The sequence below is a fragment of the Equus quagga genome, unplaced genomic scaffold (assembly GCF_021613505.1).
Source record: "Equus quagga isolate Etosha38 unplaced genomic scaffold, UCLA_HA_Equagga_1.0 203_RagTag, whole genome shotgun sequence".
Lineage (NCBI taxonomy): Eukaryota > Metazoa > Chordata > Mammalia > Perissodactyla > Equidae > Equus > Equus quagga.
Genome location: NW_025798627.1, coordinates 11,055,254 through 11,082,590, shown reverse-complemented (window position 1 = coordinate 11,082,590; position 27,337 = coordinate 11,055,254). Strand labels below are relative to the sequence as shown.

General features: G+C 35.8%; 1 protein-coding gene and 1 long non-coding RNA gene across 7 annotated transcripts in view; one reads left to right on the top strand and one right to left on the bottom strand.

The window, feature by feature from the left end:
• Window positions 1-5,784, bottom strand: part of LOC124233500 (tissue factor pathway inhibitor-like) — a 78,294-nt gene extending 72,510 nt beyond the window's left edge. For 3 of the 6 annotated variants that reach the window (XR_006887080.1, XM_046650642.1, XM_046650645.1), the window contains exon 1: window positions 5,509-5,782. The gene's annotated coding sequence lies outside the window, so the exon portion shown is untranslated. Of the gene's footprint in view, window positions 1-5,508 lie in introns of all 6 variants that reach the window. The other 3 variants (XM_046650644.1, XM_046650643.1, XM_046650646.1) reach the window with 3 other exon arrangements.
• Window positions 5,596-25,693, top strand: LOC124233501 (uncharacterized). The gene is made up of 3 exons (XR_006887081.1): window positions 5,596-5,700; window positions 10,710-10,784; window positions 25,590-25,693. It is a non-coding gene; the product is annotated as an uncharacterized LOC124233501 (long non-coding RNA).
• Window positions 25,694-27,337: the final 1,644 nt, after the last annotated feature.

Genomic DNA, 27,337 nt, shown 5'->3' with positions numbered 1-27,337 from the left:
AGGAGACCTCAAGAAGTAAAAAAGGAAACAAAAACAGGACCAATAAAACAACAATAACAAGAATAGTAGACCTAAACATATCAATTATCACATCAAATGTAAATATTCTAAGCACCCCCGTTTAAAGGCAAATATTGTCTGATTGAAAAAAACAGCAAGACCCAACTATATGTTGCCTACAAAACCCATTTTATATATCAACACACAAGTTAAAAGTACAAAGATGGAAAACATTGTACAATTTTAACACCAATCAAAAGAAACCTAAGGTGGCTATATTAATATTGAATTACATTTTATAGCAAAGGGTATTACTAGTCATAAAGAGGGTCATTTCATAATGATAAAGGGAGAGATTCATCAAGAGGACAAAGTAATCCCAAAGGTTTATGCACCTAATACCAGAGCATCAAATTACATGAAACAAAAACTGACAGAAATGGAAAGGAAAGTAGACAAATCCAGAATTATAATCAGAGATTTCAACAACTGTGTCCCAATATTCAATAGAAAAAGTAGACAAAAATATTTAGTAAGGCTATAGAAGATTTGATAAACACTACGAACCAACTTGATCCAATTGACACTTATAAAACATTCCATTCCATGCATACTTTTCAAGGGCATACAGAACATTTACCAACTTAGTGCATATTCAGGGCCATAAAATGTCCCAATAAATTAGAAATTACCTCATCCATATAAAATATGTACTCCGACTTTAATGAAATTAAATTGGAAATAAGTAAAGGAAAGATATTTGGGAAATCCTCAAGTATTCAAAAACTAAATAAACTCTTCCAAAAAATTCATGAGTCAATGTTGAAATCATAGGGAAATTAGGGAATATTATGAACTGAATAGAAAACACAGCATTTCAAAACACAGCCAAAGCAGTATTTAGAGAAAAATATATAGCAAGAAAATAAGAAAATCAGAGAAGATTTCAATGAGGTAAAAATAGAAAAGCAATAGGGAAACTAAATGAAACCAAAGGCTGAGTGTTTTATAAAAGGTTTGCAACTGATAAACCTCGATGTAGACTGATATGGAAAAAAAGAGAGAAGGCACAAATTATTAAACTCAAAAACTATAGGTTTCACACCATTACAGATTCTAGTATAATGAACCGTTATGAACAACTTTATGCTAATACATTTGACAACTTAGATGAAATGAACCAATTTCTTGAAAGACTCAAACTACCAAAGCTCACTCAAGAAGAAATAAATAATCTGAGTAGCCCTATAATTATTTTTTAATTGAATTTTGTAATTACAAACTTTCTCAAAAAGAAAATTTCAGCCCCAGATGGTTTCACCAGTGAATTCTACCAAACATTTAAGGAAGAAATAATACCAATTCCACAGTAACTTTTCCAGAAAATTTAACAGAAAGGAGAGAATACTTGCCAATTCATTCTGTGAGGCCCGAATTACCCTGATACCAAAGCCAAAAAAGGACATTATGAATAAAAAACCTTAGCATCCAGTACTGCAGTATCAGGTAAAAATATGTTCCAATTTTCATCAGGAAACGAAACAGGAAGTTCTTGCTTTCATTTTTAAAAATTCAAGCATCTTTACATTATAATATTTGTACTTTTTATTCTATTAATTGAGAAGATATAAAGAGAATATCATTGTGAATCTAGAATTATTCAACTGAATTCTTATTTTCTTTTACTATTTTTTTATTGTGGTTAAATAGATATACCATGAAATTTGCTATTTTAGCCACTAAGTGTATGACCCATTGACATTAGTTATACTCATAATGTTGGGCAATTATTACCACTATTTAGGAAATTTTTCGTCACTCCAAACGTAAACACTGTATCCATTAAGCATGACTCACCATTCATTCCTTCCTCCAGATTCTGGTAAAACCTCTAATCTACTTTCTGTCTCTACGAATTTGCCTATACTAGATATTCCATATAAGTGGAATTATATACTATTTGTTCTTTTGTGTCTGGCTTATTTCACATAGCATGTATTCAAGGTTCATTCATGTAGCATGAATCAGAAATTCATTCATTTCCTGTTCATGTTTATTTGAAATCAGTTGCACAAAAATGAGCAAGAGTAGGCATATGTTATTTTCATATAATCATTTTGATTCACTATATAGGCTACTTGGAAGTTTCCTAAATGAACTTTAAAAATGTTATCAAAATTTTGCAACAAACACTATTATTCTGGAGACTCATCCTATCACTGAGATTTACTCCATTTCTAAGCCTTGTGATATGAGTAATGAGCTGATGCTTAAAGATGAGTTATTATGAGATTCCAGAATGGGATAGATGCTGATAAGAATCATAAACAGGAGAGAGAATAAGATTGACAGCAGAGTGATGGTGGCACTGAAAGTGTGGTACAGCTGAAGAGTGTCAATGGCACATTATGCTTGGTAATAGAAACACTAAATTTTATCAGTGCCATACTGATTGATACGTTCACATTCTGGACGTTAAAATAGCCTAAATGACAATATATAATATTTATTCAATCTAGAGAGAATGTTGTCATCACATTTTGATTGGGGAATTCCCTGCAGTAAGTCCATGTCTCCCCAGGGAACTGTGGTCCAGACGGAACAACTGGGATAGAAATATCACAGCATTGGGACTTCTACTACGGATGATGGTGTCCTTTTACTCTTTTGTTTTTAAAGTAATTTTAAAGTGTGGTTGTTCCAACTAAGAGAGAACATAGAACCCCAAAGGAAGGCCTGAAGAGAGACGAACATAGCAGATTTGACATGGGTCCAGTGCTTTTTGTTATTGGTTCTGGAAAGAAGAGTGGAAATGATTAGGTTGCCCTCAGCCTTTGGTAGTTGAATCTTCGGCCCTGATTCTACCTAACACCCGCCACTTGGAGAAGTGAAGACAGAGAGAGAAGGGTAGTGAGAAGACTGGGCTCCTGGAGATTACATATCACACCAAGAAAGCAGTTGCTGAGGATCTCAGAGACCCAAGAAAGATGGTCTAGCATGAAAAGAACTGTCTGGAATAACTTGCACCCTTTCTTCATTTTGGCAAAATTTAATATCCAGAAACAAGGACTTTGATAGTCACTTTATGTCTTGGATTCAGATTTCTCCTAATGCACATGGTAACAATCAGAAAGAATTATAGTATTGGCATATTTCTACAACAGGTATAATGCATTTGAACATATTTTTGTTTTTAAAAAGGTAACTCTGCAAATTAAATTCCCCTAGTTAAATGTTTTAGATGGTAAGCAAAAAAAGGGTGGCTAGAGATGGCCTTTGTTGAGAAGAGATGAGTTGGATTGTTGTACAGTTTTTTAGATCATGTATACATAGCAAAAATAAATTGGTGATATAATTACCCCATTTTAATCAATTTTATCATTCAATGTATTTAATTAATACTAATAAATAAGATTTTTTTGAAAACTCTATTCTGAGTACTTCCCTTCCCTTTTTATATTGTCTCTCTTGCCTTTTTTTTTGGCAAAGATGTTTACTTTGCATTTTTTCCTTCTATTAGGTAGATATCAGTTGAAATCTGTCTTAAAGTTTGTGACACTGAATTTAATACACTAACCATCCCAAAAGAATCTATGGCACATTTACTATCTGGTTAGATTGCTAGGCATTCTGGGAATATGTAAAGCCTTTTGAGCTTGCCTTCCAGTAGTTGGTCATCCTGTCCAATTATCTTTTGAATTTGAATAATGTACATAACTGACATCAGGAAATCAATTCTTAAGGAAAGAGTAAATTAGTGTTGTGAAAATTGTAGTTTCATACAAAAATAATTCTCCATTTCATAGATTATTATTATATCTAAATTTAGAAATAACATTTATAATAGAAGATTCTAGTCAAAATAGTTGTACAACCTACAAGCAAATAAAGCCTAGAATTAGGGACAATCAATCAGACCAGCAAGTACCAACTAATGGCATAATCCACTTGAACAGGAGCTACATTTCCCAAAAGGGGTTTGACCTAGTCACTGGAGGTAAAACAAACACCTAAAGACATCAAACTGTACCTTTACAAATAAAAACTTGTCCAATTCAGCATACCCAACAGAGAACGGAACCAAATAGCAGTATGGATGTCAATAAAGTTCTCCAGCAAGATTCTGTGGTTACCTGAAGAAGACAAATCTGATTTCCCAATATAACTATTCAAAGTTGTTAAAATTAAGTATTTTAAAGTTTTATGTCTATAATATTATCTATATTTACATTAATATTTTTAAATCTCTGTTGATCCCCATGAATATTGTATATCATTTTATTAACCTATAGGCCCCAAATTAATTTTTCATACTCCAATAAATTTTCAAAGAGTTAATTCACCCCTTACTTTAAGGAGTAGATGAGATATAGACGGTATGTCTTGAAATAATCATGCACTAGAAGGATGAATTTAAAAGAATCCTAAAAATGTTTTATGAAAGGATTTTGTTAGGTTTAAAAACTTTGCAATATCTCAAAATTGACACAACTGTTCCCCTTTGACGTGAATATTATGCTTTTACACACAAAATATGACCCTCTGAGCTGTATGCTTCCTGCTTGGGTTCTGCCCTTTGTGTTTATCACATATTACACAAAGTCATTTTGTGACTAATTTCCAGAGCACTGAGTCACAGTGTGGCTGTGGCTTATCTTTTCTTTTTTTCTCCATGGTACTGCTCTTGTCCCTTATTTTTTGCTAATACTCTTATACAAATAAGCTTCTTCCATAATAATTGTTTGTCTTGTTAGAGTTTTTGTGGTTGTGTACTTCTATATTATATGCTTTCCTTTACTACCAGAAGCAAAGTTTAATATGGTTTCATAGCCAACAAGAACATGACAGTACATCGTGTAGGTATGTAACCTATTGCTTTACTTTACATAATCGCACTATACATAGACGTGATGTCATATATTCTTATTTAAGTATCTTAGAATAGGAGCTCTGGTCTTTGGAGTCTTGTAAATATTTCCTTAGAGATATTAGTTAATGCAGGCGTAAAACATTTAGATTATAAGAATGCTAATGTTTACATCTCGTTTTAAATATCACCAATTAATGAAAATAAAAGAAGTTTCTTTAAACATAAGGCTTCCAGACCGTCTCTGTTATAGTTTTTATACATTACTAAATAATATTTAAAGGTAAACAAATCTTCAGAAAATTCCAATTAAACAGAGACAATTACTACAGAATTGCCACTACAAGGTGAAATTATAAAAAAGGCTACATCTGACCAAATTCTTGCAAAAATGTCTATGATCTTAAAAGCATAAACCTAAATTGCATATATACTTGTTTAAGAACTGAATGCAAAGAGCTGACAACTTGCATTGCAATATGAGTTTACTTTGTTTACAGAGAAGAGCCGATTTTCATTTTAGGGTTACAGACAATGCTCCTCCTTCACCCCTCTTTACTTCTCAGTGCCCTGCTTTCCCCCAAGAAAAAGAAATAAAAGTTATTTCTCATGGGCTAGAAAGTATATTGCCAAGTACTCACGAGTAAAATCTCTGAAGAAAGTTCTTGGAAAGATTTTTTTCAAAGCGCCGTTGAGGTTATTTTGTTTTCCCTTCCAGGCATTGAAGAGAGGATTTATCTTTTCTGCTGCTTCTTTTAAAGAGATCAGCAAACTGGGAAGTGAAGAGTAATGAAAGAAATGCAATCTGATCCTGCCAGCAGAGTAAGGGCGAGGTAAGAATTTGACGGATATCCAGCCCGAAGTCGCCCCTGTCTGTTGGAGCAGAGGGCGCCTCCGAGCCGGCTCTGCGATCACTGCGGTGGGAATTGCCAGGCTTCCTGTTTAGGTCACTCTAACTGTATTTAGGCTAATTTCACCAAACTCTTCAAAAGCCTTTTCTAGTAAGGAGAAAACAGACAAAGGAAACAGCTTACACTAAGATTTCACAATTACTATTTTTGAATATTTCTTTTACTTTCCAGGATTCTTTTCGTAATCAGTTTTTTTTAAAAGAAAACATTTTTTCCAGTTATATATTTTTAAATCATTGTATATTTATCATTACATTGTTACTTAACCAAACGAACTTTTTTTTCAGTTTGTTTCTTGTCTTTCTTTAAATGATTTCATCCACATTGTCAGTATATTTACAAAAAAAATCTGAGGACTATGGAAGTTCCCTCTGATTAAAGGCAATATACTGTTCTGTCTGTTGCAGACTGTCCGGCTGTGAACCCTGCCTCAGCTACTTGCTAGCTTTGCAACTTTGGTCAGTTATTTAAATTCTCTGTGCCTTAGTTTCTTTTTCCCTAAAATGATGATAATATAAGTTCCTAGGTTTGATATAAGTAGTAAATGGTTAATACATATAAATATATATAAAGCACTTAAGACAGGCCTCCATACATAGCAAACCTTCAATGAATGTTGACTATTGTGTTTATTGCTGTTGTTTATATTATTATTATTTTACACAATTTGTGAATACTTAATGTCACTCAGCTTGCTCTGCTGTAGGTTGCTATCACTGAGGTTAACCTTTTGTATTTCCATAATGGAATTATGGTCATATCAGACTAAGACCACTAGACATTTCATAAGATGGCAGAATCTACTTTGCCGCGAAGGCTGAAGTCATTTGATCAGAAAATCTTTCAGTTTCTTGATTTTTCCATCTCAGATTGTCTTTGTGCCTTCAACTGTTCTTGCTTCTTTACTTTGACCTCTGTGTAAGGAGTAACTTTTCCTCTTGTGTGTTTTTAATATTCACTGAATAATTATTAAGTGTCTGACACATACATTATCTCATTTAATTCTCAAAACTAGGTTATAAAGAAAGTCCTCTCTGTATGGTGTAGAGGAGGAGGAAAAATAATTTTCTCTCTATCCTTCTAGATTCTTGGCTGAGACCACCCTGTAATAAAAGACAGATTAACAGGAGAAAAACAAACAGAAGTTTAATAACACGTATACCTTGTGTACACATGGGAGATACCCAGGAAAACTGGGTAACTCTCCGAAATAGCTCAAGCCACCACCTTAAATAACATCTCCAGCTAAAAACAAAGGAAGATGTCAGAGCATGAGGGAGCCAGTTATGGGATGCTATCTGGAAAAGCACGGTAAACAGGAGTAAAATTGTTATGCATATTTAGGTCCTAGCCTTCTCCATCGACAAGCTTTTACAGATTCAGTCATTCTCCTCTTCCTATTAAAGAGGGGGAGATACATTTGCAAGTGAAGATTTCCCCTACACATGTAAATGTCCCTCACAAAAGGATAAGTTTTACTTAGTTTTCAGAGCTTCTCTTGTGTCTGCTGTTTCTTAAAAATAATTAGCCTAAAGTTAATCCATATGCCAAAGAGGCATATTTTGGGGTGATACATTCTATGCCCTTTCAGTGGCCATTTCACAGGTTTAAGAAGGTTGAGTATAGGTTTGTGGAGCTCTGATTCAAATCATGTAGGCTGATTTCAGAGCACAGATGCTTAAATACTCTTCTATGCTTCTTTCTCACCCATGTTCTGGATTTTATACCACAACAAAACTCTGTGTGTTAAAATTTTGTTTTTAACCATGAAACTTTGCTGCGTAGTTACTATCCCTTATTACCTCCATTAAAAAACAAACCTCAATCGAGTAAATTTGAAGATCTAATTGACTTTATTTAATGATTCATGACTCAGACAGTATCCCATCTTAGCTGATAGAAAGGAGTTCTGAAGAGCTGTACAAAATGAAAGGGTTTTATAGGCAGAAGAGTGTTTCTAGCAATAAATGGATTGTCTCAGGCAAGGTCACCTTCCTTTGGGAGAAGGTAGGTGTCTATGAGGCAGATTACCTCACTAGTGCTGACCAGGTAATTCCAGATTGACATTTAAGGTCACATTCCTGGAGAGGTTGACACTACAATTAGGTTAGGTATTATGTCTTGGTTTTCTGATGTGGGGCTTAGCACAAGTGACTCCATTTTGGACCTGTTTCTTTTTTGACACCTTATACCCTGTAACTCAAGCATATTCAATATTCCCTTCTTGCTCAGATTGTTGAGAGAAGTTGCCTGTTTTGGGATTGGAGTGGACATTGATTAATTTTTTGGCCAATCTACAGGCTCTGCTCAGATAGAGATAATCTCAGCTTTCCTCTTTCCAAACTTGAACTAAGAGCTATAGAAAAAGTATACAGTAGATGCCAAGCTCTTAACTAAAAAGCAGACATAGAGAAAGGACTGGCGGCCATTATGGGGTGCACAGGATGATTATGTGGAGAAAGCTATTTGAGAGAGAATGATGAAAAGAATAAATGGAAGAGAGTGTGTAACCTCTTAGAGAGAACATGGAAGGAATGAAAGCAGCAGGAGAGAGGAGAGAGCGATGCCTGAGCTCTATGGGGAAGCCCTTTCCCAGGCTCAGTTCAAGTTTTCCTAAGTACTCAAGAACATACATTCTTGTAATCAACTCCTCTTTGTCCTAAAGTCATTTAAGTAATCTCTTTTAGTATGTAAAGAATCCTACCTGAAAATGTCACAGCTGAGCTGAAATTAACTTCCCAGAGATAATCGATTTCATATTCAAGTTGCACTTGGCATCAATGAAAACTTTTCATCATTTTGTTTCCACATAACTTACACAAACTTGAATATTCTTGCAATGATGAGAATGTGGGAACTTGATGGTAAACTATCTTAAGATAAGACAGCTTGATGCTGTCACTTACGGGCTCTGTGGACTCAGCTTTCCTATTCCTGAGGCTTACGTGACTCTTTGTGGTTTTCTTACCAGTTTGCCATTCCATTGCGTACAGCTCTAAGTCTAAATTATTTGGATAAAAAAAAGTCTCAACAACAATTTCACTATGCGCATCTTAGACTTCTGTCTATAATCACCATCTGGATGATCCAAGTACCCACCTAATACTAGATACTGTCCTTTTCATTCCTAACTATTCTCTGTTAATTTTTTCTTTTCAAGTCTCACACAATTAGAATAACATTCCAGGCTCTTTCTTTGAGCTTGTTTATTTCTTGTCCAAGATAGAAAAATTGTCCTTTTTTTCTTTACTTGTCCTAAGTATCAGGAAACATTTCCTAATTTTATCCATTAAGAATTTTGTTCATTCAAACATATCAAATGTTTCAACAAGTTCAGGTGACTATATGAGTGAGACAAATCTGGAAGGAAGTTGGTTCCTTAAAAGCGTTGTGAGAAGAGTAAACATTGTTGCACAATAGAGAACATCAGAATTAGAAAGGATGTTAAAAACTAAATTATACAGAAGTTTTGATAACTATCCAAAACAAAGTTAAATTTTATGACATCTAACACTCATTCCACGCGTTTCTCTCTACTCTAAAGTATGTGAAAGATTAGATATTCCGTTATTGCATATTTCAACCAGTTACTTTTCACATGAAGTGTGACTGCAAAGGTCTTTCATTGGGTTAGGTTAAGGATGAGTCCTTGAGCTTCACTCTTGTCTCAGTCGTCATCCTATTATCCAGAATCTAAACCATGTACTGCTTGTGGTTCACTTTTTCTCAAAGTGAATTTCTGAAAACTGATCAACAACCGGAAACAATGTACATTTTCAGACTTCAGATGTAAAAAGGAATGGCATCTAGGCTTTATCAAATTGTATTAATTGAAACTCTGTGTAATAGATTTGACATATACAAACACAGGGGCAAAATTGCCTCTATACTTCATCATTAACAAAATTAATCTATCTCTCAAATCCCTATTTTTGCTGATGTGACAAATGCAACCTTGCCTATTCTAAGTAGTTTACTACTGACTAAATTACCAGTCAAAATTTTGTCACTTTCAGGTAAACCCAGGCAAACCAGATGTCCCCTATCCTTCCCTTCTTTTTAGGGCACCTGAACCCTTGGAAGTGTTTGGGAAGGGCATCTGGCCCACTTGCTGTCCTCTGTCCTCACTGGCTTCTGCTGAGAGACAACTCATTCAGCCTGGTCGTGTCTATTACAGTTTGGCCAAGATTTTGGATTAAAACTCTGTTCTTGCTTTAGACACTAGTTCTTGCAATTTAAAGCTGTAGCTTTCAAGAAGATATTCTCTCCTGTGGGTTGAAACATCTATTCAACAAGTCATGTGAAGCCTCTGCTCCTTGCTCTCAGCTTTATCTGCCCAGGAGGGTAAAGAGTAAGGACAAAAATAAATGGAAAAATATATCATGTAGTGGTAAATCAAAATGCTACCAGCTACAATCCAGCTGCCTCATTTTTAGACAAATTTAGTATCATGCTCGTTTTAACAATAGTTGAGATGCCTACATACACGGTATCAAGTATGGGTTTAAAGTCAGAGTATCTGCATGATTAATTAACCTTTGGATAGTTTTTTCTTAAACCATTAAGTATCTCAATTTTCTTAATATCTAAATGGAGATTTCCAAAAGCAATCCATCTCATAGGGAAGCAGGGACAACTGGATATATGTCAGGGAGAACGGGTCTACTTTGCTTCTTTTCCTTCCCCTCTCTGTGGTAGATTATCTTATTTCTTCAAACATATTTGGTGCTCCTCCCTCTGGGTCCCTCCTTAGTAACCAGTAAGAAGAGGACATTTCCCTCCACATTGACATGAGGTGTTGCTGCGTTACCAGTTTTGGCTAATAGAATGAGCAGACGAAAAATAAGCAACAGCCAAGTAGATTTTTATGAGCTTTATGGAACATTTATGAGTTTTATGATTCAATGATTTTTTTCCATTTTCTCTGCCAGATATCCTGCATTTGGATTATTCTTTCAAACTGGATCACAATAAAGGAGAAATGGTCACACAGATGACTCACAAAGGTGATTGAAAATAAACGCTTTCTTGGTAAAAACTCTGTAGATTTTGGGGTAGTTTGCTATCAAGCATAACTTAAGGAGAAATGAATAATATACTCCCTAGCTGCATACTCTCTTCCCTCAAAGACGTTATTTTGACCGCATCCATATTACTACATTACGTAACCTTGGACACTAAACTAAATTGGACTCTTGGACCCCATGCCCTCTGTCTTCCTGGCACCCTATCTTCTTTTGCTTCCTTTAGATTTCATTGCAAAATATAAAGTAATTTGGAGAGGATGCTCTCTGGAAATTTACTGATGGTAAGCAGCAGGATAAACAAAACTAAACAACAATCAATTTGAAATATGTTGCAGATTTCCTTTCTCCCTTGTTATGCAATAGAGTAATAACAAAAGCATTTTCAGAAATGTTATGGTCACAAGCAAGCTGACTCCATCTGTAGGAAAACAAATTCTTCTCAAATTAGGCTGAATTTTCACATGGAGCTCAAAATAAATACAGACACGCAAACTTGAGTACTGGAATCATTACGTTACTTATGTGTTATCTAGTTCATATTTCTGATTAACCAGTTATTTCTTGCTAATTTTAAAATGAGAGTGGTTATTTAGGAGTAGAGGTAATGAAGCTCTAGTGCCGCTCAGCTCTCTCAGGAGGTTCTCCACAGGACTCTCAGTCATCACCAGCATTATTAACAGGCAGACATCTTGGGCAAGTGATTTTCCTTCATCAGATAAAACAAATTAACTAAGAAAATAGTGAAAGCTAATCTTTGTATCATCTGTGCTTAGGCATTGCATTTCACAATAAATTACTGCTACTTAGTGGTATATACATATTTAGTGTAATGTCTCAGAGGAAAAATAAAACAAGTTGGTTCTTAGCTATTTCTTTCTGGATTTCTAGAATCAGATATTCTATTGCATAGCATGGGAGAGTACTCAGAACCTTCACTTTCACTAATGTGGCTTTTTTCCTAATCTTACTTAGTTCACTTGTCTAACTCCTTATGTGAGAATCTGGAAAGTATATCTGTATCTTTAAAACATGAATAAAGAGGTAACCTCTTTTACTTTTCATTGATGAATAACAGGGGTTTCACATACATCTACCTCTGTGAAAACTTCCTATGCAAGTGACCTGTCTGTTACAAAAGTATTGTACAATCTTAGGTCACAATAATTGAGCTACATCATTTAGCATAAGGAAAGTAATATGCCCACTGTACTGAAGTATTTTCAAATTTTTCTCTTTTAAGATTTCATTTTTTTCCTTTTTCTCCCCAAACCACCCCCCCCGCCCCCCGCCGCCCCGTACATAGTTGTATATTCTTTGTTGTGGGTCCTTCCAGTTGTGGCATGTGGGACGCTGCCTCAGCGTGGTTTAGATGAGCAGTGCCATGTCCGCGCCCAGGATTCGAACCAACGAAACACTGGGCTGCCTGCAGTGGAGTGCACGAACTTAACCACTTGGCCACGGGGTCAGCCCCCAAATTTTCTCTTTTAAAAAGCTTAAAATTGAGATGAAAGCTAAACCGATGTTTATTCTTAATTAAAACTTGTACCAAATTTCCAAAGCTTGGTTCAAGAAAACAAAATTTTAGTCATTATTTACTAAAGGAATATATACATATTATGTATATATGTTTATATATACCTACATATATATGTTTAAGGATAAAATGCAATATTTCTTCTACTATTAGACTCAGTTGTACTAAAACAAGGAAATCTGTATGATAACAGTTAACAGTATTAATAATAATGAGAATAATAATAAGCATTATTGAGCACCCATTTATATACCTAGCGTTATTATACCTTTTACAAATAATAATTTTAATCCTTAAACAATCCTCTAAATTAACTATTGTTACTATTTTAATTTGAAGGAATCTGAACATTGGAAAGCTTAATCCAATTGGCCAGGGTTTAGCATTTACAGACAGTAAACAGTCAAGCAGTTTCAAACCCAAGTCTGTAGTAATCCCCTGTCTGTGATCTTTCTAGTGAACACAACTGCATTAATATCCACCGTGCAAGTGATCAGAAGGCAGAGGGTAAATGACGTCTTCATTCCCATTGACAAGGCCCCTTCTGTCATCACGAAACTCACTTTACATTCTCCCCTTTTTTGTCATATCTTATCTTCCTAACGCAAAGGACTGAAGTTGTTTTAGACAGGTGGTTGGTAGAAGAGTTTGTTTGAATGGGAGAAAACAGGAATGTGATCAAAATTTTCAGGAATAGTGAAAAGAATGGTGGTATTTTGAATACTATTTTCCCTCAAATTCTATGAAAATGATTCATTTCTTGCTCATAGAAAACATGGAACTATTTGTGGTTAATTACTGCCCTCTGTTGACAACATGTTGTATAAGACAATTTATGTTTTAAGAGTATTTAACGGTAGAATTACAAGAAATTTCATCTATAAAGATGAGTAATTAAATCCCAAAGAATCGACGTGCCTTGCCCAACAGTCATAAGTAGTTAATGACAAGGATAGCGTGAGACCTCAGGAATCATGATCTATGATCACCCTTGTGTTGACTAAATTAAAAACAGTAATATTTTTGCCTGACAATATTTTCCATTTTCTGAGACTCAAAAACAAAATTTACAATAGTCAAAGGAATTAAATAACTTATTTTACTTTTTAAAAAATTTAGGTAAAATGTCTGTTCAGGTTCAAAATAAATCATACAGTACAGAAAAGTGGGAAGTAGAAAATAAACATCTTTCTCTCACTCTCCACCTGATTCTACTCCTAGATGTGGCCACTATTAACTATTTCTTTGTCATTTTGGGAATTATTTATATATATACATATGTATTTTTTCAAAATTGAAATACCGTTCTGCAACTTTTTAAAAACTTTAAAACATACATCTTAGAGTTTATTCCATATTACCACACGGATATATAACATTTAAAAAAATATGGCTGCCTTGAGGCCAGCCCAGTGGCATAGTGGTTAAGTTTGTGTGCTCTACTTCAGTAGCCAGGATTTGCAGGTTCGGATCCAAGGCACAGACCTAGCACTACTCATCAAGCTACAAGCTGTGGCAGCATCCCACATAAGACAGAGGAAGATTGGCACAAGCTGTTAGCTCAGCCACAACATTCCTTAAGCAAAAAGAGGAAGAGAGGCAACAGCTGTTGGCTTGGGGCCAATCTTCCTCACCAAAATATATGTATATATACACGGCTGCCTTTTATTGACACTTCTAAGGACTACAAGTAAGTTTAGAATGTCCTTAATTTAGGTTTGCCTGACAGTTCCTCATTATTCATTTAGATTGTATGTTTCTTCTTGAACTGTTCCAGAAGTAAGGCTGCTTTGTTTGCATTTCATTCCATCCAGGGTGCTTGACTGTGGTTTGTCTCATTACTGATGATGATTGTTCACTTCGGTCACTTAATCAAGGTGTCGTCTACAGGCTTCTCCATTGTCAGCTACCCTATGTTTCTACTTCTGTGCACAGAGAGGATGTGAGTGGTAGAAATGCTCGCTAAGATACAAAATCAAAATAATTTGTAAAATCCTTTCTCTCAGGTAGCAGGAATGGAAAAGATCTTACAATGCTAAGGATTATTTTCCCAGAAGTGCAGAGTGTCTGTTTCCTGGCCTCTCATTTGATTCCAATCCTCTTCCTGGAGGAACACACAAATTAGTGAAGTATTTGCAACAGTTGCACCTGGAGCGTGAGGAATGTTTGTCATATTAGACAATTCATATAACTCCGAGATTTGTTAATATGTAGGTCTATATGTAACATATAAAGTGTAATAATTCTTTTCATTGGCAACTAGATGAACAGTGCACACCAGAACTACTGGCAGTTTTATTTTTCTTAAAATATTTAATGAGAGATTTTCAAAAATTATATTAAAATTTCAGTCGTGAATTTTTATACTAAATTTTGATATTGATTAAAATTTTCACTTTGCATTTGTATTTTTGTTTTTTATTTTTTTAATTGCAGTAACATTGGATTGTAACGTTATATAGCTTTCAGATGTACATCGTAATATATTTGGAATTCTGTGTAAATTATGTCATGTTCACCACCCAAAAACTAATAATAGTCCATCACCAGGCATGTGAACCTAATTACTGCTTTTGTCCTCTCCCCTCCCCCCTTCCCCTGTGGTAACCACCAATCCAATCTTCAATGCTATGTGTTTGTTTGTCTTTGTTTTTATCTTCTACTTATGAGTGAGATCATATGGTATTTGGCTTTCTCCCTCTGACTAATTTCACTCAGCATAATGCCCTCAAGGTCCATCCATGTTGTCACAAATGGCCGGATTTCATCATTTCTTATGGCTGAGTAGTATTCCATTGTGTATGTATACCACATCTTCTTTATCCATTCGTCCCTTCATGGGCACCTAGGTTGCTTCCAAGTCTTGGCTATTGTGTACAATGCTGCAATGAACATAGGGGTGCATGTATCTTTATGCTTTTGCGTTCTCAAGTTCTTTGGATAAATACCCAGCAGTGGGATAGCTATATATCAGATATGGGGTTAATGTCCAAAATATACAAAGAATTCATACAGCTCAACAAAAATAAAACCAACAATCCAATTAAAAACTGGGCAAAAGATCTGAACAGAGATTTCTCCAAAGAAGATATACAGATGGCCAACAGGCATATGAAAAGATGCTCAACATCATTAGCTATCAGGGAAATGCAAATCAAAACTACAATGAGGTATCACCTCACTCCGGTCAGAATGGCTATAATTAACAAGACAGGAAACAAGTGTTGGAGAGGATGTGGAGAGAAGGGAACCCTCATACACTGCTGGTGGGAGTGCAAACTGGTGCAGCCACTATGGAAAGCAGTATGGAGTATCCTCAGAAAATTAAGACTAGATCTACCATATGATCCTGCATTTGTGTTTTCATAAATAATTTTGAATGCTTTACAAGAAAACTGTTTGAAAACATGAAATTTTTAAATGTTTAGATTTAATTTAATTTACATTTTGGACAAAAATTTCAAGTTGCATACACTTAAATAAAGTAGAACTAAATTATGTGACAATTTTAATTATAACGTAAGTATTAATTTTGCTGAAATAAAGGCAAAAAGATCAGTGGTATGGAATAAACATGTAAATACTTCCGATTTACTTATGTACTTAGTTTATTATTCATCCAAGCATCACTGGCCAATTAACTGAATATCCAAATATGCACAATAAAAATTCAATTGAGATGTCTTGGTAGTTTGTCAACTTTCAGCTATATAAAAATTATGGCTTTACAACGTATCTTACAATTTCATCTTTATGAAGTATGTTTAAGTAGGATAAAAAATCTTCTAGTTTGCTAAATTGATTAACGACTTTTAATATTGAACATATGGTCATCATAATGCCTTGCTGCCTCCCACTTCACTGTAATACAAACAGAGCATTTTCTGAATCATCCATTTACCAACAATTTCTTGACCACCTACTACATGCCAGCACTGGAACTATAGCAACAGACAATCCAGATAAACATTCCTGTTTTCTTGGAACTTACATTTTAGTACATTATTTACTAAGGGGGTCAGGGGACATATTTGGGCATTTGATATAGCTTTTGACCATGTAATGGCACATATAAACTTACTCAATTTTCTTCATTGACATGACAAATTTTGGCTGAATTGACATGTGGCTTTGGTAGGATGAAGTCATAACTGCAGACAGACTTGCCAGAAGCCTTGAAGAAAAGGTCTGACCTTGTGGAAAATGTTTAGGGGGCAAAAGAAAGCAGAAGAATAATAGGAAAATTTCAATGCAGCCAATAGGATCCTCAAAATTTAATGAGTAGAATTGAAAAAAGAAAGAAAGAAGGAAAATATAAATTTAAATAGAATTTTGCTTCAAGTTATGGAGGTATTCTGGAAAGTGAGTGGGATAAGCTTGATTAATTGGTACCGTAACATGTAAGAAACAATCACAAAACCACATCCTCTCTTTCCCCCTGGAAACATAGTGATAAACAGCTGCTGTCCATTTTGCACACACAGAAAAGCAAGGTTAATTAGAAGTACTGTCCTTGCAAATTCAGTTCCATTAACAGCAAAACCAGTTCAGGAAAGAGTATTTTCATGGCATGATTTTTTTCCAAGTTCTATTAGGATCGTGTCAGATCCATATATTAGTGACTGACTATGACGGCTCAGAAGGTGGGATCCCTGCCAAACCCCCACCTGAACTGAGGAGAATATTTATTTCTTCTTCTTTGGCAACAGTCATTTTTCTCTCTTTCGATGTAGAAGTCTTTCAGAACCCAGGTGACATTCATTATAACCAAAGTCAGACTAAACAATGAAAGCATAAAGACGATACTCGGCTTTCATTGTCTCACAAAAATTTAAGTAATGAAATGCATAAATGACAAGATCAGTCTAGATTTTTTTCACGTTTATCTTAAAGTCAACTTTTCCTTTCACAAAAATGGATGACAACTGAGTGATGCATGCACTTTAGGAAGATATTTCAGGCTCCATTGCGTATATGTCACTAAGCACGGAAATAATCTTCAGTGAGCATTAACAATCCTTTATGGCACATGGGTTAGGGAGCTGTTTTCCATCTTGGACCATTTCTCCTGATATTTGTTGTATTCATGCTTTGTGGACAGCATTCACCACTCATAACCAATCAGGACCCAAATTTATTTTACTTTGTCTGAAACCACCTTAACTCCAGTCCATTCCATAGTCTCTCTTCCTCTTTAGAAGTAGTCGATATCCAGAAGTTGGGATGAATTTTTCCCATTTATGATGTTGTTCATTGTTTCATATGATATTTAAACAAATAATTTATACAACTGCTTCTTTTTAGAAAAATGTCCCTAAATTTATACTCGACTTATTCTTTGGCAACTTTCCCTTATCACACATCATTATACTTCTGACATATATGTTTATATGTGTGGATCTGCTTTCACTTTAACTATGGTATACTATTCCATTTATTAAAAAATACAACTAATTTTTTCCAGTCCTCTACCGAGCATTTGTTTGATTAGCTTGCCTGCGTTTGTTTTTGCTTCAGGGAACGTTCTTACACATAACACCTTGTACAAATCTTCAGGATAGAGATGTAAGAATGGAATTGCTGGGGCGTAGAATAAACAGTTTTTAATTGCACAAGGTATTGCTAAATTTCTCTACAAAGTTGTCTCAGCAAAGCACTATAGAAGAGTACGTGTTTTCCACATGCTTGCCAAACAGTGTTGTCAGAATTTTTGATTTCTGCCAATCTGATATTTAAGAAGTGATATCTTATTGTTCGTTTGCTTTTATTTCTTAGATTTCTTGTGAGGAAGTATTCAGGTTTATTGGTTTACTCTTTTGAGAAATGGCTGTTTATATCCTTTAATCATTTGAAATGTTTGGTTTTCTGTTCTGTCTTGTTCTTGTTTAAATAATAGATGTTTCTTACATATTCTGGAAAAAATCCTCTATTGGTTTTATGGATAGGAGATACCTTCTCTAAATGTATCTTATCTTTTTAGTTTGTTTAGATTGTTTTTTTTTTTTGTCACAAAGGATTAATATTGAGGTAGGTAAATATATCAACCTTTTCCTTAATGGCTTATGCTTTTAAAATCTTACTTAAAAAATTCTACCTCCATAATACAATGAATATTTTCATTTTCCTCTTTGTTTTCTGTTTCAAACAAAGTTCTTTGGGCTATTTTTTGCCCTTTACATCTTGCATGTAAAGTTTAATATTGATGTGCCTATTTCTTTGGAAAAAAATTAATGTTGACTGGTATTGCACTGGATTAATAAATTAATTTGGGAAGAATAAGCTTGAATAGATAAGAGGAGCTGGAGTTGAATAATCTGGTGGATGTACTGACCTTAGCTAGAAAGCAGGCAGCTCATCCATAAAAACAGAAGTAAAGGCTGAGTTAAAGGCTGGCTTCATGGGCGTGAGACTGGTGCAGTCATACAGGACGCTATGCAGAGAAGAGTCCTGTGCTTGTTTAACACTCTCCTGTCAGCACCTTGAAATTTGGTCAAGTGGTGGGTATTTGCATTTTGCACTGCCCCCTCCCCCACCCCAAATTATGTAGCTGGTCTTGGAGAGTACGCATACAGGTACAGTTGCAAAACAGATGGGGGGGCGGGTGTATATGGAAGTTCTCTTCTGTTGGCTTTTATTTTCTCAATGAAATAGGAAGTAAATGTCATTTATTTCCCTGTGCTGCATTCTGGGTCACTTCTCAAGGTCTCATACTCAATTCACTAATTCTTTCAGTGCCTAATCTGTTGTTTGGCTGATTTTAATTGAAGTGACTGTATTTTAATTTTAGAAGTTCTACTTGATTTTCTGTCAACTCTGCCTTTTCTCATAATTTTGTGTTTTTTGATTTGTGCTTTTAGTTTGTTGTTTTGTCTTTAATGACTTTATACATACTTATTTTCTGGTCCTTTTTTTCTTTTCTATGTTTTTCTATTTTTTGAAGTTTTTAGGACTCTAGTCATCCTGTTGGCTATGTCTGCTAGTGATCACTTATGATGCTAAAAAATTTTGGAAATGTCCTCACCTCCACAGTGGGATTATTTGTGAGAACCCTGTCTCATTTTATATATCTTTTCAGAGATTGTGCATCTGCATATGCCACGTATTCAAAATGACTGCTATTATCCCACCTGGGAACCTTTTGCACTCTTCTTTCAAGAATTTTATTTCATAAAATTGTCATAATGCATTGACTTATTTGAACAACACAATTTCCTGCCATTACTGGAAAATTCTTAGAAGAAATATACAATCTATGATGTCAAGGATATGACTCACTCTCTTGAAAGTGGCACCAACGTGTAGTGCAAAACCTGCCAAAAAAAAAAAAAAAAAAAAAAAAAAAACCATGATGGCACTAACTTCACCTATTTTTAAGCTTTTTAATGGAATCTATTTTTAAGCTTTAATTTTCACCTCTACTGGCCTTTCAACACCATAGAGTTTTGCAAATTTGACATCAAACCCACTTGAGGAGCACGTTCATTGCTTTAAGTTATCGAGGGAAACTTGTTTTCCTGCTTTAATCCCAACAAAATAGTTTTACGATTGACTTGTGCCAGTGAATAGATATTTCCCTAGTCTTCCTTTTCAGTAATTGGGTAACTCTTTGGAGAGTCTCAGTTCTTTGCAGGTGCCTCAGTTCTAACTTCCTGTCTCCCACAGACTCAAAACTTGCTCCCTGTCCCCATGGGTATGTAAAACCAGGCGCGAAGTTCAGCCACAGCCACAAAATCAGCTCACTCTTTCCACTTCCTTCTTTGCTTTTTTCCCTCTGCCCCTAAGGTATTCCCATTCTTTCCTGTAAACACAGCAATGCACTGTATCAGAAAAGTTATATTTTTATTCAGTATTTTGATGCATTTCTTGCAAAAAAGTTTTGTGTTAACTTTTTCTACTGTTTTGCCTCAATCAGAATCTTTGTTATTGCATTCCATTAATTCAGGAATTTACATTTTCCCTTTAAAACAAGAGACTACAATTAAAAGGACAAAGGTAAGTTTGTTTGGTTTTTCTGTTTCCTAGATGGGAAACCAGGACAGAATTCTCCAAGGAGGTGATGCTATTTTTTTTTTTAAGTGTGCTTTTTGGTGAGGAAGATTGGCCCTGAACTAACATCTGTTGCCAATCCTCCTCTTTTTTTTCTCTCCTCAAAGCCCCAGAACATAGTTGTATATCCTAGTTGTAGGTCATTCTAGTTCTTCTACATGGGATGCCGCCACAGCATGGCTTGATGAGTTGTGTGTAGGTCTGTGCCCAGAATTTGACCCAGCAAACCCTGGGCCACCAAAGTTAAGTGAGCAAACTTAGCTCTTAGCCATGGTGCCAGCCCCCAGGAGTTTTTGAATACCAACTCAAAGTTAAAATATTTATAATATTCCTCAAGTCTGTACTCAACACTTTCCTCTTTACTTTCAATTGAAGGTCTTATTTTGTTCTGAGATAAAAAGGAGATTGCCAGATTGTGTGTCACCAACAGGAATTTCCTGTTCCCCACCAGCAGTCTTTTCACTATCCAAAGCTCTTTTCTAAGTTGTACTGAGAACTTATGTCATGGCTGAGTTGAAGAGAACAGAATCTAAGATCTGCTGTATAGGATATGCTTATAGTTAACAATGCTGTATTATATACTTAATATTTGCTAAAAGGGTAGATCTTATGTTAAGTGTTCTTATCACAAAAAAGAAATAATAATAACAATAAAGAAGGAGAGAGGAAACTTGGAGGTGATGGATATGTTTATGGCATAGACTGTGGTGATAGTTTCAGAGAGATATACTCATCTCCAAACTCATCAAGTTGTATACATTAAATCTGCATGGATTTTTGTATGTCAATCATATCACAATGAAGAGAGTTGGAAAGGATAAATATATTTATTACAGTGTTCTCAATGGGTTATAAATCATTGAGAGAGCTGAAAAAAAGAGACTCTAATGCAAACTTTCAGTAGCAGAACTGCTGCCAACACGCCAGCAACTCTTTCTGTAATGAAATACTTTGTTGTCTCTGTAGTTGCTATTTCCAAACACCAACACACACGTGTATGGGCACACACACTCACACACAAACGTGATGCCATTACACCTGCTGGTTTCAGACCACGCTGCCTCTTCCACGGTATGCGCCACCCATTAGAGAATCATGCCGCCTTCCTCCCTCATCAGTAATCTCAGTTCTGATGCAAGTCCTATGGGGGTGTATTTGATTATGGAGTCTAAAACACATTTGGAATTCTAGCTAAGAGATAATCTGGGATTTGTTTTAAGCTTTCCTGTCTCTGCAGTATAGAAAGCAATACTAAAATGAAGCTGGAATAAATATTGAATGAGCAAATCCTCAGTATCCTCCCAGTAGATTTCAATGTGGATTTAATTTTATTTCCTTTCATATCCTCGAGTATCTTCTATTAAGTATTCCTATCACTATCTCTCCACATTAGGGCTGTCTGTTTATCAGTAATATAATCATTCTCACCCATCTTAAAAAAGAAAGCAAACTCTTCCTTAGACCTGCATCCTGTTTGGTATTTTATAACCTCTCCAGACATTTACAGTCAAGACTCTTGAAACAGTCAATAATTATCTGCAGTTCTGCATCTGCCAGTATCTAGTCCAGTCATAGCAACCTTCTTTCTACCCACAGTGCTCTAGTGAAGGCCCTCTTTCCAAGGTTTGCAAGGACTTCTTGTTTGCTAAGTCACATGGACACTTTGCAATGACCATCCTGAACTCCAGCCCTTTACCTCTTTGCACAACTTGAGAGGAGTCACTGTTTCTTTCTAGAAATTTCCAAGTGGTTTTCTAAGTCTCTGCTTCAGTCTTATTCTGCAGGTTCTCTTTCTCTGCTCATTCAGTAATTGCTGATTTTCCCCAAGTTTTTATACACTTGTTTCTTCCACCTAAAGACTGCACCTGAGTTATCACTCTCACTTCCTTGGTATCAAATATACCATATATGTATTAGTTTCCAAATATTTTGCTCTTTTTAATACTTGTCTTCTAAATACAAATGCTATATATACAATCACCTGTTGGTTATATCCACTTGGATATTTCAGAGACATTTCTAGACCATCATGTATAAAGCTGAATGATATCATTAATTCCCTAAATCTAGCCTTTTTCTTGATACTCTAGAAGTTTCTACCTCCTTCTTCTCCCTTATGTCCTGTGAATTATAGCTCCTAAACAGTTTTTTTGATCTTTTCCATCTCCTTCATCCCCACAGCTACCACCTTGGCTCTTCATTTCTTAACCAACAATTACCATACTGGTCTCCCCAACTGCGGTCTTAGCTTTCTCTAATTTAGTTTCCAAGCTGAATATCAATGTGATCCTTTATAAGTAAGACTTTGATCATGTCACTCCGTATGTAACCATTTGATGAATCAACTTTACAAATATCTGTGAAGCACTTACTATGTTCTAAGCACAAGATAGGTATAGTTCCACCGTCTTTATGATCTAAAGTAAGCATTCCAGTGGTCCACATAGCATATGACACCAGAGGGAATTATTCTTTAATATCTCCCTTGCTATAAGGCAAAACCATTTTAAATATGACCATGAAGTTCAGTTATACATAATATTGAAGACTTTGGATATTCCAAACTAGATTCAGAAATTGCTGCAATTGCTTCCTATTGTGGGTTTTTTTCCTTGTTGAACTCCGTGGATTGATAAGAAAAGACAAGTTTTGTGGGGAGTGGCAATATCAACTGTGAGGAGGATAGCAAAGTGCTGAAAAGAGGGCAGGCTAGACCGGGCCTCACAACCTCCTCCATGGATGGTAGGACTGAAAAGGAGGACTTAGTCACCTAAGACTTAATCTGTAGAGAATAAAAAAGAAATCCTCAACTTGCTGACTTTTAATGTTTATTTTGGCTACTGAAAGGGTTTTCCCACTTATCTCTGGTGTGGCATAGTGGTTAGAATAAAATTTTCAGGGAAAAGCTCATTTTAATTATTTCATGTTGGTACCCTTGTCCCATTCCATTTTCTTTCTGAAATTTAAATTAATTATGAACCAGTTGCTGGTTATTCAAAATTACTGCAAATGATTACAAATTCCTTCAGATTTCTATAGGAGAAAAAAACCACAATATTTTATACAATGGATTTTATATCTACTTAAGAGTTTGGACTGTCATCTTTTTTACAACTTTATAAAAATTTTTATGCAAATAAGTGTCTAATAATTAATAAATGAATTTTAATACAACTGAAACATCTATAAAACAATTTAAGTAACCGCTACATCATAAATCTGACGTAATGTTTTATTTCTTGATCTGTTCTTTAGTTCCTGAATAAATAATCAATTAACAGTCGAAAAGAAGGAATGCATTTTAGTTTTACAGATATTATTTAAATCTAGTAAAAATTTTCATGCATGGGATAAAATTTGCACTTATCAAAAAATATTATTCTTCCCAATTTGTGCTTTGTTTCAATGTTTTAAAGTTTAATCACACACACATACAAACTCCAAGTGGTCACATAGAATGACAGAAATGTTAGTTCTGTTTCTTCTTTTTTATAATCACCGTGTTATCACTGTTTATTTTGAATCTATTCCTTAAGTGCAGGAATATGAGATTTTCTAGGAGTCAGAGAACCAAATGGTATAGAAAGTGTGTTGGGATGATTCTGGACAGTTGTAAACTGGGTGTTCTGTGTTACTGGGAGTTACAGAATTAGCTTTCATGTAAAAAACAATGTTCATAAAAGGGCTATTAGCAAAATTGTGTGAATTTGAAGCTTACTATCCTGGTTATCTATTGATACCTAACAGACCACCCTAAATCTTAGCAACTTACAGCATGACAGTCATTTATTTAATTTGCACATCTGTAACATGGGCGGTCTCAGTGAAGACGGTTTGCATTTGTTCCAAGTGGCACCAGCCAGTGCAGCCATGAGGACAGCTGAGTGCTGGAAATGGAAGATTCCCTTACTCACCTGTCCAACAGTTGCTTGCTGTCACTGGGGACCTCACATCAGAGTGAATCCAAGAAAAATTGCATTGGATGGAGTTAAACAGGCAAGGGAGACTTTACTCAGGAATATTGCAGTAGAGGTGAAGACTGTTGCCACAGGGAGAAGGATCGAACTCAACTCCCTTGAAACAAAAGGCAAGAGAGTTTTTAAGCGCTGGGGTGAGCCAATGGAAAAGTATTAGAGGACACAGGGGAGGGTTCGGTCAACGGGATTAGGTCATCTGTGTTGGCTAATTCGTATTTATCAAAGTTAGGCTCCTACACTCCCACACACACTGGGAAATAGGGGTGCTATCTTTCTTAAGGTTCCATTTCAAAGGGTCCTTGAGAAAGACTTTCGTGGGTTATAAAATGGGCAAGAGGCTGGGAAAAGATTTACATCTCAAAAGGGCAGAGGTAGAATTGTCAACTGCAAGTTTTCTAAAATAAATGCTCTAAAGAGAGGAATGTCAGGGGACTATAGTGAGGAAGAAAGTCTACAGTTTGGTCAGCTGAGAGGGACAACATTAAGGTCGCCTGGGTCAAGCGTGAGCAGGAACATCTACATGTAACCTCTGCAAGTGACTTCCGGCTTCCTCACAGTGAGGGCGCTGGGTTCCAAAAGCAGGCATTACAAGAAAGACCTACTCATGACCTAACCTCACAAGTCACAAACAGCATCACGTCTGCTGCATTCTACTCAAGAAAGCATTCACAAAAGTCCACATGAAGGCAAGCGAAGGGGAAAAAGTTACCACCTATTGATGGGAGACTGACAAAATTCTAGAAGCGTGTACAACTAGAAACACCGTTGCAGCTGTTTTTGAAAAATATAATCTTCCAGTAATAAAATTCATATTATTAAAATTCAGCAATAACTGCTGAAATTGTTTAGAATTAGACCAACAAAATATCTTTTTCTGGGAGAAGTATTTCATCACTGACGTTTTAGAATTGCTGGTGCATAATAAAAAACAAAGGACTAAGTTGATTTTATTATTGTTTTTAGATTTTCTAGAGAAAATGCAGTCAATTACTGCCATGCAGTCCCCTTGCACTGTCCTGACCTTGTTAAGATATTAGCCCAAATTCCTTCATAATAAAATACAAATTCCCAATATTGCCTTATAAAGTACTCCATAAATTAAGAATTGCCTTTCCTTTAGAGGTGTTTTCTCATAATCCCCAGTTGTGCCTTATAGTCTAGGCATGCTGAGTATCTTACGGTGCTTGGGGAAAAGAAATGACTGACTTTTATGCCCCTTTTTTGCAGATACTTGCCTTTTGCCTAAAATGAAAACTGCCTCAGCTCTACCTATCGACTCAGGTTTTACTCTTCCAGAAGCCTTCTTAGACCACCATCTGAGACCATGGACCATCCAGTCTCACATATCGATGTCTCCCCCCTGTTAGGGGGTGGAGTTATTTCTCTCTGTCCAATACTTCAGCCGAAGCTCCTATGCACTATGCAGGCTTGCCACTTTTCTAGGCCTCAGGCTAGTCCACAATAAAAATTTGGAATTAGATTCAAGCCTTCTAAGATCCACGTTAGGACCAAGAATTCTTCACTTGTACATTAGCTACCTTGGATATTTGCTCCATAGCGTCAAATGGAGCCTGTAGCTGTGTAACTCCCACCACTTTGTCTCACACCAGGCCAACGTATTAACCTACTTGGGAGTCGCCTGTCCTTTTCAGGATGACTGTGGACAAGAGGAAATCTGCAGTTTCCAACATCAGTATGTTCTTATGTTTATCAATTTTGCCAGGAAAGTACTCCTTAAATGGGACATAAATCCTTTAGACTCTGTTCTCTCTCCTCTTCAACAGTCACCATTCCATCTGGAAAAAGCTTTCACGTACTTCAAACCACTATCCAATCTCATTCAGGGTGTTTAACAGAGAGAATAAATCCATATCACTTAATCTTCCATCGCTGGTCTAATTTTCCAGTATTTTAGATGCTGTTTAATCAATTTACTTCATAGAACTTTCAATTGATTATCTTCTCTTTTATCTTTTTTACAGACCATAAATGCACATAGAACATGTACTTCGTATAAGAGAATGGTTGTTTCATGGTTCCTCTAAGCAATAGTCCTGGTTATACACTTAAGTACCTTGCTTACTTGTGAAATTCCTGTGATGCATCACTGAATGAGCTTTGCTTTTCATTTGCTCTTGCCAGGATTGTTTTTTCCTGTCCTTGCGTATATCGAGGAACTTACCATCTGTGACGGGCACAGTTTTTTAAGTTACTACAAAATTTTTTTATTTGTTTCTTGTTTCTGAATCAGTGAACCAGTGTGACCTATGTTCCAAAGTAGAGAACTCTCTCCCAGCAATCTCAATCCATATGCTCTTCATAATATATTATGTTACTGATAAAGACATTTGACAGATATCACGTAATAGTAACAATAAATACATAAAGAACGTATAACATATATAAATCTTTACACACCAAACAACATATAAGTTAAAGTCATAAATCGAAATCTCCATATTTATCTGGGTACTCAAAAATCAGTTTGAGTCTTCAAAGAAACAAAATTCCAAGAATAGATATACAAAAGATTCACTGTGGGTAAACTCAGTGAAGGATATGCGGAAGGGAGCAGGTGGAGGCAAGGAGAGCATTCAAACTAAGAGGCAGTTGTAACCCAGGTGGAAAGACAGAAATGAGGAAGGACTGGGTGGGCAGAGCTTCAGACTGCAGCATCGTTATAAAAAAATTATCCACTAGGCTGATGGGGTAATGTTTGAGCAAAGTCTCTCTGTTTGAAGAATCCTGCATTGGGCCGAAATGTCCCAGTTGTAGGGTTCCAGACCAACACCATGCTCACCCAGAGCATCCTGGAATGCCCGATGAATCAAAAGTTACCAAAAAAAGAAAGAAAGGGGCCGGCCCCACGGCTGAGTGGTTAAGTTTGCGCTCTGCTTCAGAGGCCCAGGGTTTCGTAGGTTCGGATCCTGGGCACAGACATGGCACTGCTCATCACGCCATGTTGAGGCAGCGTC